This window comes from Schistocerca gregaria, chromosome 1, assembly GCF_023897955.1.
Source record: "Schistocerca gregaria isolate iqSchGreg1 chromosome 1, iqSchGreg1.2, whole genome shotgun sequence".
NCBI classification, from domain to species: domain Eukaryota; kingdom Metazoa; phylum Arthropoda; class Insecta; order Orthoptera; family Acrididae; genus Schistocerca; species Schistocerca gregaria.
The window spans coordinates 537,313,137-537,326,457 of NC_064920.1; positions in this window are offsets into that span (position 1 = coordinate 537,313,137).

Here is a 13,321-nt window from a genome sequence, read left to right on the forward strand (position 1 = left end):
GTTTTCATACGCAGCACTAACAAAATACTACTCGATAATTTCGAGCAAGTCACGATTCAGCTTCACATACACAGTTATCATAGAAACAGAGAGAACTTATATTGCATAATCTTAAAATGGTTCAAATGGCTCTGAGCACTATGGGACTTAACATCTGTGGTCATCAGTCCCCTAGAACTTAGAACTAGTTAAACCTAACTAACCTAAGGACATCACACACATCCATGCCCGAGGCAGGATTCGAACCTGCGACCGTAGCAGTCGCGCGGTTCCGGACTGAGCGCCTAGAACCGCGAGACCACCGCGGCCGGCGCATAATCTTCGCACGACATTCCGTGAAGCCGAATTTTTGAAGGCAGCAATTCATCGTTGTGATTGAAATACCACAGTCACAAACCGAAGAGCCAAAGAAACTGGTAAATCTGCCCTAACATCGTGCAGGGCCCCCGTGAGCACGCAGAAGTGCCGCTCACGACGTGGCCTGGACTCGACTAATGTCTGAAGTAGTGCTGGAGAAACTGACACCATGAATCCTGCAGGGCTGTCCATAAATATGTAAGAGGGTGGAGATCTCTTCTGAACAGCACGTTGCAAGACATCCCAGATATGGTCACTAATGTTCATGTCTGGGGAGTTTGGTGGCCAGCGGAAGCGTTTATACTCAGAAGAGTGTTACTGGAGTCACTTTGTAGCAATTCTGGACGTTTGGAGTGCCGCAGTGTTCTGCTGGAATTGCCAAGTCCGTCGGAATACTCAAAGGACAGGAATGGATGCAGGTGATCAGACAGGATGCTTATGTACGTGTCACATGTCAGAGTCGTATCTAGACGTATCAGGGGTCCCATGTCACTCCAGCTGCACACGCTCCACACCATTACAGAGCCTCCACCAGCTTGAACAATCCCTTGGTAACATGCAGGGTCCATGGATTCATGAGATTGTCTCCATACCCGTTCACGTTCATCCACTCGATGCTATTTGAAGCGAGACACGTCCGAACAAGCAAAATGTTTTCAGTCATCAACAGTCCAATGTCGGTGTAGACGGGCTCAGGCGAGGCGTAAAGCTTTATGTCGTGCAGTCATCAAAGATACACGAGTGGGCCTTCGGCTCCGAACGTCCATATCGATGATGTTTCGTTGAATGGCTCGCACTCTGACACTTGTTGATGGCCCTGCATTGAAATCTGCAGACATTTGTGGAGCGCTGCACTTCCGTCAAGTTGAACGATTTTCTTGCGTCGTCGTTGTTCCCGTTCTTGCAGAATTTCTTTCCGGCTGCAGCAATGTCGGAGGTTTGAATTTTTACCGGATTGCTGATAGTCACGGTATAGTCGTACAGGAAAATTTTCACTTCATCACTAACTCGGAGTTGCTGTGTCCCATCGCTCGTGCGCCGACTGTAACACCACGCTCAGCCTCAATTAAATCTTGATAACCTTCCATTGTAGCAGCAGTAACCGATCTAACAACTGCGCCAGACAGTTGTTCTAGATAGGCGTCGGCGATCGCAGCGCCATATTCTACCCGTTAACATATCTGTACGTTAATACGCGTGCCTATACCACTTTCTTTGGCGTTTCAGTGTAAATATAATTGCTTAATTCATTATGTTGCCGTATCACAACTGTTAGCATATTTATTTGCCGTGTAGATCGCAGGTTTGAATTTCATAAAATTTAGCATGTTCTTTTTATTTCTAAATCCAACCAAAAGAGTTTTTTACTTTTCTTCAGTTAATTGGTTCAGGTTAAATTTTTCTGTTTTTAATTCTTTTCCGAGTCATTTTTATCATTGTATTGAGTGTTTTATTTGCTCTTATTTTTCTTTGTATCATTGATTTTTTCGTTTGCAATGTGCCTGTGTCGCCTATAATCTGCAACCAAGTGCCAACGGGGACTGCTCATCGTTTGGTAACGCGGCGGGTCGTGTAGCCAGTGAGTGGACAGTTTCACGTAACCGAGCAACTACAGTTTTCTTTTACCACTGAAACTCAATTTTCTCTGACTCTGGTTTCCATTGAAACGAATAAAAAATCATTTTTTGTGTCTTTGTGTCTTGAGTTTGCTCGAAGACGCGAGCTTTAATCGCCGTGAACAAAGCGATCGCGATTTTTGTTCTGCAGCTGACTTTTGACCGCCGTTTTCTCGGATACATTCGACATCACGAGGTTGTGGTTAGCTTCGGACATTCGGGGCTACAAATCGCTTCCTTTGTCGAAGTTCAGTTATTGATCACTTAAAATCATCTGTCGACAGAGCGTCTCACATTTCCGACATACCTCTCGGTGGCCACTTCCAACACTGTTCCGAGTTACACATAAACAGCATTTGTGAAGTGGCCTGCCGTGTTTGTGTGTCACCAATAACCGAGCAGTACCCTGCAGCGCTATGTGTCAACACCTGTAGCGGCAAGAGACAGGCGTCAACTATCAAGTAATTGTAATCGGACTACACTCAGTGTGTTCGCTTATAAACTGCCAAGAGCACTGAAAAAATCGAACCGGTCAACATATAGCATCAGAGTTGCTAATATCGTTGGAAGTGTGTTGTTATTAACGTCTTACAAGGCCAGGTCAATTGACGGACACGGTGAAGAGATAGTATGTGCACGTCGACCTACCACAGTTCACAAGTAGTTTCAGCCTTCTAGGCCATTCTCAAGTCGTTCTGTGCTCCTGTACGTGCTTCTTCCACGTCAAGTTCTCATCAGTAGGTAGCCCGCACGCAAAAATTTTACTGACTCCTATTCGTGTGCAACATCAATTGTTGTTAACACACTGTTGTAAGGAACTGGATATAGCGTCTTTTTTTTTTCGAAACTCAGGGAGAGTTCATTTTCAGAGCACCACCTAATAATTCTTTGAAAAGCATGATGAACAATCTTTTCTGTTACTTAACCTCAATAATGGGATTTATTGTAACATTATTATCGTCTGCAAAAACTGCTAATTCCGCTAGACGAATGTTAAGCACAAGGTGATTCACAGACATAAGGAATTAGGAGTGGATCCAAAACTGAACCTCCCCAGATGCTAAAATTTTCTCTCCATCCAGCATAGACAGAATTATTCAGCCAGCTTTTAGCATTCCCTTTGTTTACTACGGTTCAAATTAGTTGTGTGTAAAGCCACGTGTTTCATGTAACTCACGTTTACCTAAGTAATATCTCAGTTAAAAGCCTCGAAAAGATGACAAACAACAGCAGCTGGCAATTTTTTATTTGACTGTTAGACTGCCAGGAGGAACATTTTCATGTATGTAGTTTCAGTATGAAAAAGAAGGTATTACTTGCCGGCCGCGGTGGTCTCGCGGTTCTAGGCGCGCAGTCCGGAACCGTGCGACTGCTACGGTCGCAGGTTCGAATCCTGCCTCGGGCATGGATGTGTGTGTTGTCCTTAGGTTAGTTAGGTTTAAGTAGTTCTAATTTCTAGGGGACTGATGACCACAGCAGTTGAGCCCCATAGTGCTCAGAGCCATTTGAACGATTTTTTTTAAGGTATTACTTGAAAACAACAGAAACGGCTAACGAGCCTTCACAGGATGAATTTTTGCAGAGCTCCGTGGGAGGAAAAGTGACAGATTGCTGATTCTCCTACTGAGATCCACTTTGCTTCTGTGTCTTACTTGAGGGCCCCGGCTTGTGCTAGAAGGTCGCTCTTCACTTTGGTCGTGAGCAGTAGCAATGTTGTCGGCGTTATTGCTTGTAGAATCCTCGCCTTCTGGGCCCAACTACAGTCAAGCACACAACAGCTGCCTCCCCTCCCTCCCGCAAAGGTTGGCCCTCCATTGTAAGCAGCACGAAAGCTATGGGGCGTCGATGTCAGTACACCGGATTGTGCCTGACAATCGTTGCTATTAAATACTTCCCAATAAAACTCTGCCTGCCAGGTTGCATTTTCCTCACCGTCGCGACCTTGTGTTTATTATTAGAGTGGGCGTGTGATTAGCTTACTGTCTTGCCTTGTGAAGGAAGGAAGGAAGTCAGTTCTTTCAGTTTCAACAGGTTACTGTCAGAAGCCAATCGATGTTATAAAAACTAATTACCATCGACTCAGTCATGTTCCATAAGGCTGATATTTTGCACAAAATTAAAACAGTTGTTATGTAGTTTCACTGCAGTCGTGCAGGAAGCAAACCTATTTGGTTTAGTTCTATTTACTGCAAATTCTACACTCTAGCGCATTACACATTGCTTAATTTGTCTGATTGCATTTCGTCATTATTAAGTACATAATTTGTAATTAACAAATTTAATTATCAAAAAACATTGCCTGATAAAAAAACTGAAAGACGTGGAAGAATGGTTCGAAGTTATACTCGATGATTCCACACACCATGGCACCAGGAGTAGCAGCGCCGTGTCTCGCCTAAACATCAGTAGAGTGGGACCTGTCTCCAGATCGCCGACGTACTTGCGGACGATGCTCATGCGTGATAGTTCACAAACGCGATTCATTGCTGAACACATTCTACATCATCTACATACTCCGCAAGCCACCGTCTAATGCGTGGCGGCGAGGGGCGGGGGGGGGGGGGGGGGGGGACACCCTGTAGTACTGCTAGTCATTTCCTTTCCTATTCCACTCGCAAACAGAGTTAAGAGAAAACGGTTGTCTATATGCCTCCATAAGAGCCCTAAATTATCAATTCTTATCTTCGGAGTCCGTACGTGAAATGTACGTCGGTGGCAGCAGAATCGTCCTGCAGTCAGCTTCAAATGGCGCTTCTCTAAATTTTTTCAATAACATTCTGCAAAGAGAAAGTCGCCTTCTCGAAGCATCCCGCTAACACTTGCCTTTTGTTCAAACATACCGACAACTACTCTAGGAGCCTGCCTCTGAACTGCTTCGGTGCCTTCTTTCAATCAGACCTGAGTGGACCCCAAAAACTCGAGCAGTATTCAAGAACGGGTCGCAGTAGTGTGCTAGATGCGGTCTCCTTTACAGATGAACCACACTTTCCTAAAATTATTCCAAAAATCGAAGTCGGCCATTCATCTTTTCTACTGCAATCCTCAAACACTCGCTCCATTTCATATCGCTTTGCCATGTTATGCCCAGACATTTGATAGTCAAGCAGCACACTTGCTGCTCAGCTGCATTAACTTAATTCTGTTTTTTTTTTAGATTTAGCACTAGCTGCCAGTAAATTCACCATCTAGAAAATTTGTCTCATCTTGTAACATCTTACAACCAATCGTCGACAATACCTTCCCATACCCCAGCACGGAGTCCCGGGTTAGATTCTCGGAGCGGTCAGGGATTTTCACCTGCCTCGAGATGACTGGGTGTTTTTGTTGTTCTCATTATTTCATCGTCATTCCTGAAAGTGGTGTGTTTGGACTGAGCAAAGGTTGGGAATTTCTACAGGCGCTGATAACCGCGCAGTTGAGCGCCCCGCAAACCAAACATCATCATCAGCATCATCATCATCCTTCCCGTACACCACGCATCATCATCAAACAGCCGCAGGTTGCTGCTCACTCTGTCCACCAGGTCATTTATGTATATAAAAAATGACAGGGGTCTTATCACACTTCCCCTGGTCTTTACTGGCGATATCCTTGTCTCCGATGAACACTCACAATCAAAGACAACGTCCTGGGTTCTCTCACGAAGCCTTCGAGCCACTCACATATTTGGAAACCACTTTCATAATCTCGTATCTTCGTTAACAGCCTGCAGTGAGGCACCGTGTCGAAAGCTTTCCGGGAATCTAGAAATGTGGGCCGCGCGGAGTGACCACACGGGTGGAGGCGGCCTGTCATGTATGAGCGGTCCCTCCCGCCGAAGGTTCGAGTCCTCCCTCGGGCTTGGGTGTGTGTGTCTTAGCATAAATTAATTTGAGTAGTGTGTAAGTCTAGGGACCGATGACCTAAGCAGTTTGGTCCCTTAGGAATTCACACACATTTGAACATTTTAGAAATATGGTATATCTGCCCGTTGCCCTTCATCCATAGTTCTCAGTATATCATATGAGAAACGGGCAAGCTGAGCGTCGTACCAGCGATGCTGTCCAAATCGTGCTGATTCGTGGACATAAGCTTCTCGGTCTCCAGAAAACTTATTCTATTCAAACTGAGAATATGATCAAGGATTCTGGAACGAACCAGTGTTAGTAACATTGGTCTGTAATGTTGCTGGCTCTTTTTATATACGGACGTCACCTGCGCATTTTTCCACTCGCTTGGGACTTTTGCGCTGGGCGACAGATTCGCGAAAAATGCAAGCTGAGTAAGGGCCAGTGCTCCAGAGTACATTTTGTAAAACCGAATTGACATTCCATCCGGATCTGGCGACTTGCTTCTTTTCAAATCCTTCAGTTGTTTCTCTACGCCAGAGATGCTTATTACTACGTCCTTCATACGGGAGTCCGTGCGATGGCCAGAAGATAGTATGTTTGTACGATTCTCCTGCGTGAAAGATTTCTTACATGCGAAGTTTAAAACAGGATTTCCTTTCGGTATCTTCTACTGCCACACTTGACTGGTTGCCAAGTGGATGGATAGAAGCCTTAGACCCGCTTATGGTTTTGACATAGGATCAGAATTTTCTCGGGTTCTCAGCAAGATCTTTTGCTAAGGTATGACGGTGGTAGTTGTGTGCTTTGTGCTCGATCTATTTACGGCCGCACGAATTTCTACTAACCTATACCTGTCGTAATTTGCGCGTTCTCTTTTTAACCGTGAGTGAAACAGCCTTTGCTTCCTCAGCATTTTACGAATTTTGTTATTAAACTACGGTGGGTCACTACCGTCTTTAATCCACTTGCTCCGTACATACTTCTCCAGAGCGCGATTTACAACCCGTTTTAACTTTGCCCATAGTTCATCTATGTCCATCATACTGGAATACTTGACGTCAATTCGTTGTGGAAGAGGGATGCTAAGAACTGCTTATCTGCTCTTTCTGCCAGAAATATTATTGGCTTATTGACTTTAATAATCAGGATTCTCTTTACTGACGCCATCGATAAGGTCACGCCTGTTCGAAGGTAGAGGATTTAAAATATTCTATGTTCAAAAGTACTTCGCAAGACTGGCTGTCAGTACTCCACTGCAATGAATCCATAGACGTCCTATCTATACTCGGTAGGTTAAATTTGCCTCCTATTAATAATGTACTGGTGGGTATTTACCAGCTACTGACTGTAGCTTTCTTTGAATGACTAAAACTGCCACAGTGGAATCGGGTTGTCGGTAAAAGCATCCAACAATTAACTTGATTTCACCCAGGCGTCGTGTATGCGACCAAATAATTTCACGTCCACTCTCTGATTTGTCCTCAATGTAGATAATTTTGTCAAGTGCAATGAACACTCCCCTTCTGTGGCGTCTAATCTGTTTTTCAGACATACGTTCCATAAATCGGCAACTCTCAGAGCTTTCTTCTTCGCCTTTCAAATAGCAATCTATGTTTCCCAGTCATGGCACCACTCCAAGCGCAGCCGTTTGCGTTGTGGTGTTAACTGCTGCCTACACGTGGGACGGCGATTCTCTGGTCCGACTGCTGCTAGTCTCCGACCAGTGGTGTGGGACGACACGGAGCGTGACGGGGAGTCCATTGCTTGTTCTCGGGTGTCAGGTGCAGAGCGAGCTAGGTGGCGCAGTGGTTAGCACACTGGACTCGCATTCGCGGGACGACGGTTCAAAGTCGCACCCGGCCATCCAGATTTAGGTTTGCCGTGATTTCCCTAAATCGCTCCAAGCAAATATTGGGCACGGCCTATTTCCTTCCCCATCCTTGACACAATCCGAGTCTCTAATGACCCCGCTGTCGACGGGACGTTAAAGCCAGTCTTGCTTCCATGAGGCGCAGGTGTGAATGTGGTGGTGTACAGTACAGCGAACCTCCCTTGTGGCAGTCAGACGTGGTCCACTGCGTTCTTCACGACGAATATGCCTGCCCTCGCGTTCCAGTGAACTCCAGCAGCGGACCACAGTCACATCCGAATTCCTGACGCATATAGATATTGCACGGTTCTACCAGCTGGCCTATCGGAGACCCACAATGAGGCCCAGTTAAGATTCTTAATGTACAGGGTGTTTCAAAAGGGACATAACGGTTTTAAGGCGTTGTAGTATTTATTACGTTCGACTCACAATTGCAAATAATACACCAAATGAAAGAGCAACTCAAACGGTTTTGTTTGTATACCTGTGGGAAGAGTATGGAGTGACAGAGTGACTGAAAAACGTATTGAACTAGTGCGAGTCTTTCACGCTTAGCCCCAAGAAATATCCCTGCGGAAATTTTGTAAGTAGGCTGTTTACGTTTTTTATGTTGGTGGCGCTCTATAGGAAAATCACTGACTGTGCTGTGTGCAGTCTGTGGCTGATTTGCATTGTTGGAATATTTGCTATTGTAGTGTTGGGCAGTTGCACATGAACAGCAGGGGGCGTTGCGCAGTTGGAAGTGAGCCGCCAGCAGTGGTGGATGTGGGGAGAGAGATGGCGGAATTTTGAGAGCGGACGATCTGGACGAGTGTCCATCAGAAAGAGTAGATTTGTAATACTGTATATCATGAACCGATATATATGATGACTTTTGAATATTATTAAGGTAAATACATTATTTGTTCTCTATCAAGATCTTTCATTTGCTAACTATGCCTATCAGTAGTTAGTGCCTTCAGTAGTTAGAATCTTTTATTTAGCGGGCAGTATTGGCGCTCGCTGTATTGCAGTAGTTCGAGGAACGAAGATTTTTGTGAGGTAAGTGATTCATGAAAGTTATAGCTTATTGTTAGTCAGGGCCATTCTTTTGTAGGGATTATTGAAAGTCAGATTGCGGTGCGCTAAAAATATTGTGTGTCAGTTTAGCGTTGATCAGAATAAGTAAAGAGAGAAATGTCTGAGTACGTTCAGTTCTGCTCAGCGGTTTGAAAATCAAATAACGTGAGAGGTTTATCAGCACAGTAATTCATTAATTTTTCTAAGGGGATGTTTCAAGTTTATGGGCCTTTTGTTTTTTGGTGAATCAACTTTAACTGATGTTTCTTATCTTGATGTGCTACAGCTATGGCCCGTGACTCAATGGGAAGAAGCTGAACATCACATCTTTATTTGGGAGCAACCTGGTGCACCGCCTCACTGACATAACTCAGGACGCAACTGGTTAAACGACGTTGTATCCGACCGGTGGATTGGGCGAAAGGGACCGGTTGACGCAGCATTTTATGCATGACCTCCACGTTCACACGCGATCTGACGCGGTCATGTGTATGTGCCTCGGATACCAGCTGATCTATCTGACTTTAAAAACAGTGTTATTGAAACAGTTACTTCTGATGCATTGATCAAGGTTTCGGAACAACTCACCTATCGTCTCGGTGTGTGATAGGTGTTCACACTCAATAACTGTAAGAAAACTGTTTGTGTTTCTCTTTCATCTGGTGTATTATTTGTGATTTTGAGGTGAGTGTAATATGTGCTACAAAGCCTTAAAACCCGTACATTCATTTTGAATCACCCTGTACTTATAATGCTGTTTCACAAAAGTACGCGGCATCTCCGTGAACTTCACATTGATCACTCAACATCTGATGCCGTTCACGCTCCTTATACACCCTGCAGGCCTGGTAGCAACACAAAACACGAAAAACACTAACGCACTCTCGTGGCCGTTCAACCTGTGGCAGAGAATTTCAACACTAATCATTTACATACCTGCCGATGATGTGCACGTGTGCGAAGTTGCATCGATATCCACAATGTCTTGTGGTTGCTTCACTTCTTTTGTAACGCAATATATTTTGGGCCAACACTGCGACTCCAACTCAGAAATAAATTCCCAAGTTGAACAGATCAGTATGAGAAAATTCTACATGCGGCCAGCTCTTAGTTTGCAACTGAGAACCAGAATAATGCGGTGCTACCAGTAATCTCTGTTTTACTTTGTGGATGTGGAAGTGTGGCCTTGGGCGCAAGTATTGCAAAACGAATTGAGACCATTGAAATGTATTTGTATCTTTCTCCCTGATTCGATTTATATTACATGATGTGATTACTTAAAGTTAGTTAATTAGTTAGTTAGTTAGCTGCTTCATTGATCAGTCTCACGGTAACCGTTATAATGTGGAATGTCTCAAGTGCATAAGAAATCGACGATCAAGGTTTTTTTTGGTTCTGATAAGCGAATGATTAACTGAATAGAAAGATTTGCCCATAAAAAAATCCGTTAGAACTCCCTAAAATTGCTCACCGTTAGTAGGTAAACGTTTTATGGTTGCTGGCAGGCTTAGAAGATGCATGTTTCCGAATAATAGACGCCATTCTGAGAAAAATTAGTTGCTTTAAGTCTTTACGCAGATCTTTCTTATTATTGATACTGAACTGTTGGTTTTAAAGAGAAAGACAAATTTCATCCGGGGATGAATATTCTGAGAAGCTATAGTTGGAATACTACAGCAGGCGCTCTCAGAACCACGACTGCTTCTGACTCGGCCATGTGACAATAGCCCCGATGCATCTAATCAGGCAGCTAATTTTCATACATCTATTGTCCACTAACGACGCTCCCATGACGACTGCAATCGGAAATGACGATGTAATTGGGTCACAAACGCCATGAATACTGGTGCGGATCATCTGTTTGTGTATAACCGTGCTACAACGTATGACAGAAGATATAGTGAAAACTGGGAGAAGAGCCCATGAATCGCTCAGGCAATACTAGAGTTTGTGGATGGAAGATCAAAATACAAGAACATTAAGATAAGGTAGGAAGGCAGCAGTATAGGTTGCTCAGCAATGAAAGGAAAAGTTCAAGCAAGCTAAATCAAAATTAATAAGAGAACACGTAAAAAGATACTGAGAAAGACACGACTGTAGCAAAACTCAACGGAGATTGGATCTAACTTTGAAGAAATTAAGTTTTAAGATGTTAAGAGGTGCAGACGGAAAAGCTCGATAAAAAAAAAATCGAGTAGTGCGATCAGTGTTTGATAGAACACATAATGATACGAATTTCATAAGTCAGCAAGAGTCAATGATTTATGTTCATAATTACTGAAATCTGTCAAAGGTGAACAAACTAGATCATTTATTAGTTGGTGTCAAAAATTTTGACGCACCATTAGTTTTCGTGAAGCAGCATCGACACATTATCAATAAAGGTTCCTGTAGATACATGGCAAAACTATTGGATGATTAGTCCGACAAGTCACACTGACGAGAAGTACATACAAAAGAATAATAAAAAAACGTAGAGGACGAAGGTCATTTTTGTTTCATGTAGGGAAAACATACCAGTGAAGCAATTTTAACATAGCACTTAGTAATGGAAAGAGGCGCAAGAAAATTTAGTAAATCTTCCTAGCATTTGTGGGTCTAAGGAGAGCAAGGCAAATGTGAAGTGGAATAAGATGCTCTCAACTCCTTAGAATATTGGGGCGAAAGTTCCTGCGTTAGCGAGGATACATGCATCCACCCTCTGTAGCATGGAATCCCTGATGCGCTGATGCAGCCCTCGAGAGTGGTGTATTGTATCACAGCCGTCCACAATACGAGCACGAAGTGTCTCTACATTTTGTACCGGGGTTGCGTAGACAAGAGCTTTCAAATGCCCCCATAAATGAAAGTCAAGAGCGTTGAGGTCAGAAGATCGTGGAGGCCATGGAATTGGTCCGCCTCTACCAATCCATCGGTCACCGAATTGTTGTTGAGAAGCTTACGAACACTTTGACTGAAATGTGCAGGAGCTGCATCGTGCATGAACCACATGTTGTGTCGTACTTGTAAAGGCATATGTTCTAGTAGCACAGGTAGAGTATCCCGTATGAAATCATGATAACGTGCTCCATTGAGCGTAGGTGGAAGAACATGGAGCCCAATCAAGACATTACCAACAATGACTGACCAAACGTTCACGTGATTGCAGAATTGCGTGCGGATTCTCGTCAGCCCACACATGTTGATTGTGAAAATTTACAATTTGATCACGTTGGTATGACGCCTCATCCGTAAAGAGAACATTTGCACCGAAATGAGGATTGACACCTTGTTGGATGAACCATTCGCAGAAGTGTAACCGTGGAGGCCAACCAGCTGCTAATAGTGCCTGCACACGCTGTACATGGTACGGAAACAACTGGTTCTCCCGTAGCACTCTCCATACAGTGACGTGGTCAACGTTACCTTGTAAAGCAGCAACTTCTCTGACGCTGACATTAGGGTTATCGTCAACTGCACGAAGAATTGCCTCGTCCTTTGCAGGTGTCCTCGTCGTTCTAGGTCCTCCCCAGTCGCGAGTCATAGGCTGGAATGTTCCGTGCTCCCTAAGACGCCGATCAATTGTTTCGAACGTCTTCCTGTCGGGACACCTTCGTTCTGGAAATCTGTCTCGATACAAACGTACCGCGCCACGGTTATTGCACCGTGCTAATCCATACATCAAGTGGGCATCTGCCAACTCCGCATTTGTAAACATTGCACTGGCTGCAAAACCACGTTCGTGATGAACACTAACCTGTTGATGCTACGTACTGTTGTGCTTGATGCTAATACTGTAGAGCAATGAGTCGCATGTCAACACAAGCACCGAAGTCAACATTACCTTCCTTCAATTGGGCCAACTGGCGGCGAATCGAGGAAGAACAGTACATACTGACGAAACTAAAATGAGCTCTAACATGGAAATTAACCGTTTCCGGACACATGTCCACATAACATCTTTTCTTTAATTGTGTGTGAGGAATGTTTCCTGAAAGTTTGGCCGTACCTTTTTGTAACACACTGTATAATACACGGCATATGGCGGAGTGGTTACACGACGATAACATCCTTGTAATGGAGTGGCCTGCACAGACTACTGACCTGAATCCTATAGGAAACCTTCGGGATGTTTTGGAACGGCGACTTCGTGTCAGGCTTCACCGACCGATATCGATACCTCTCCTCAGTGCAGCAGCCCGTGAAGAATGGGCTGCCATTCCCCAAGAAACCTTCGAGCATCTGATAGAACGTATGCCTGTGAGAGTGGAAGCTGTCATCAAGGCTAAGGGTGGGCCACACCATATTGAATTCCAGCATTACCGATGGAGGGTGCCACGAACTTTTAAGTCATTTTCAGCCCGATGTCCAGATACTTTTGATCAAATAGTATATGTCTTGAGGCTGCGTCACTAATTGCGCGCAATGTTCCCCGATTGAATTCATTCAATGTTTGAGAACGAGAGCACTTAGCCACTTCAAGCAAACTTTACCCATAATTTCACAGCTTTATGAAATTTTTTCTCGCTGAGTGATGAAAAGAGAGAAGTTTATCGCTTACACCACGCTCACTGTTTACGCAGTGGAGCTGTCCGCTTCTTTAGGTGACT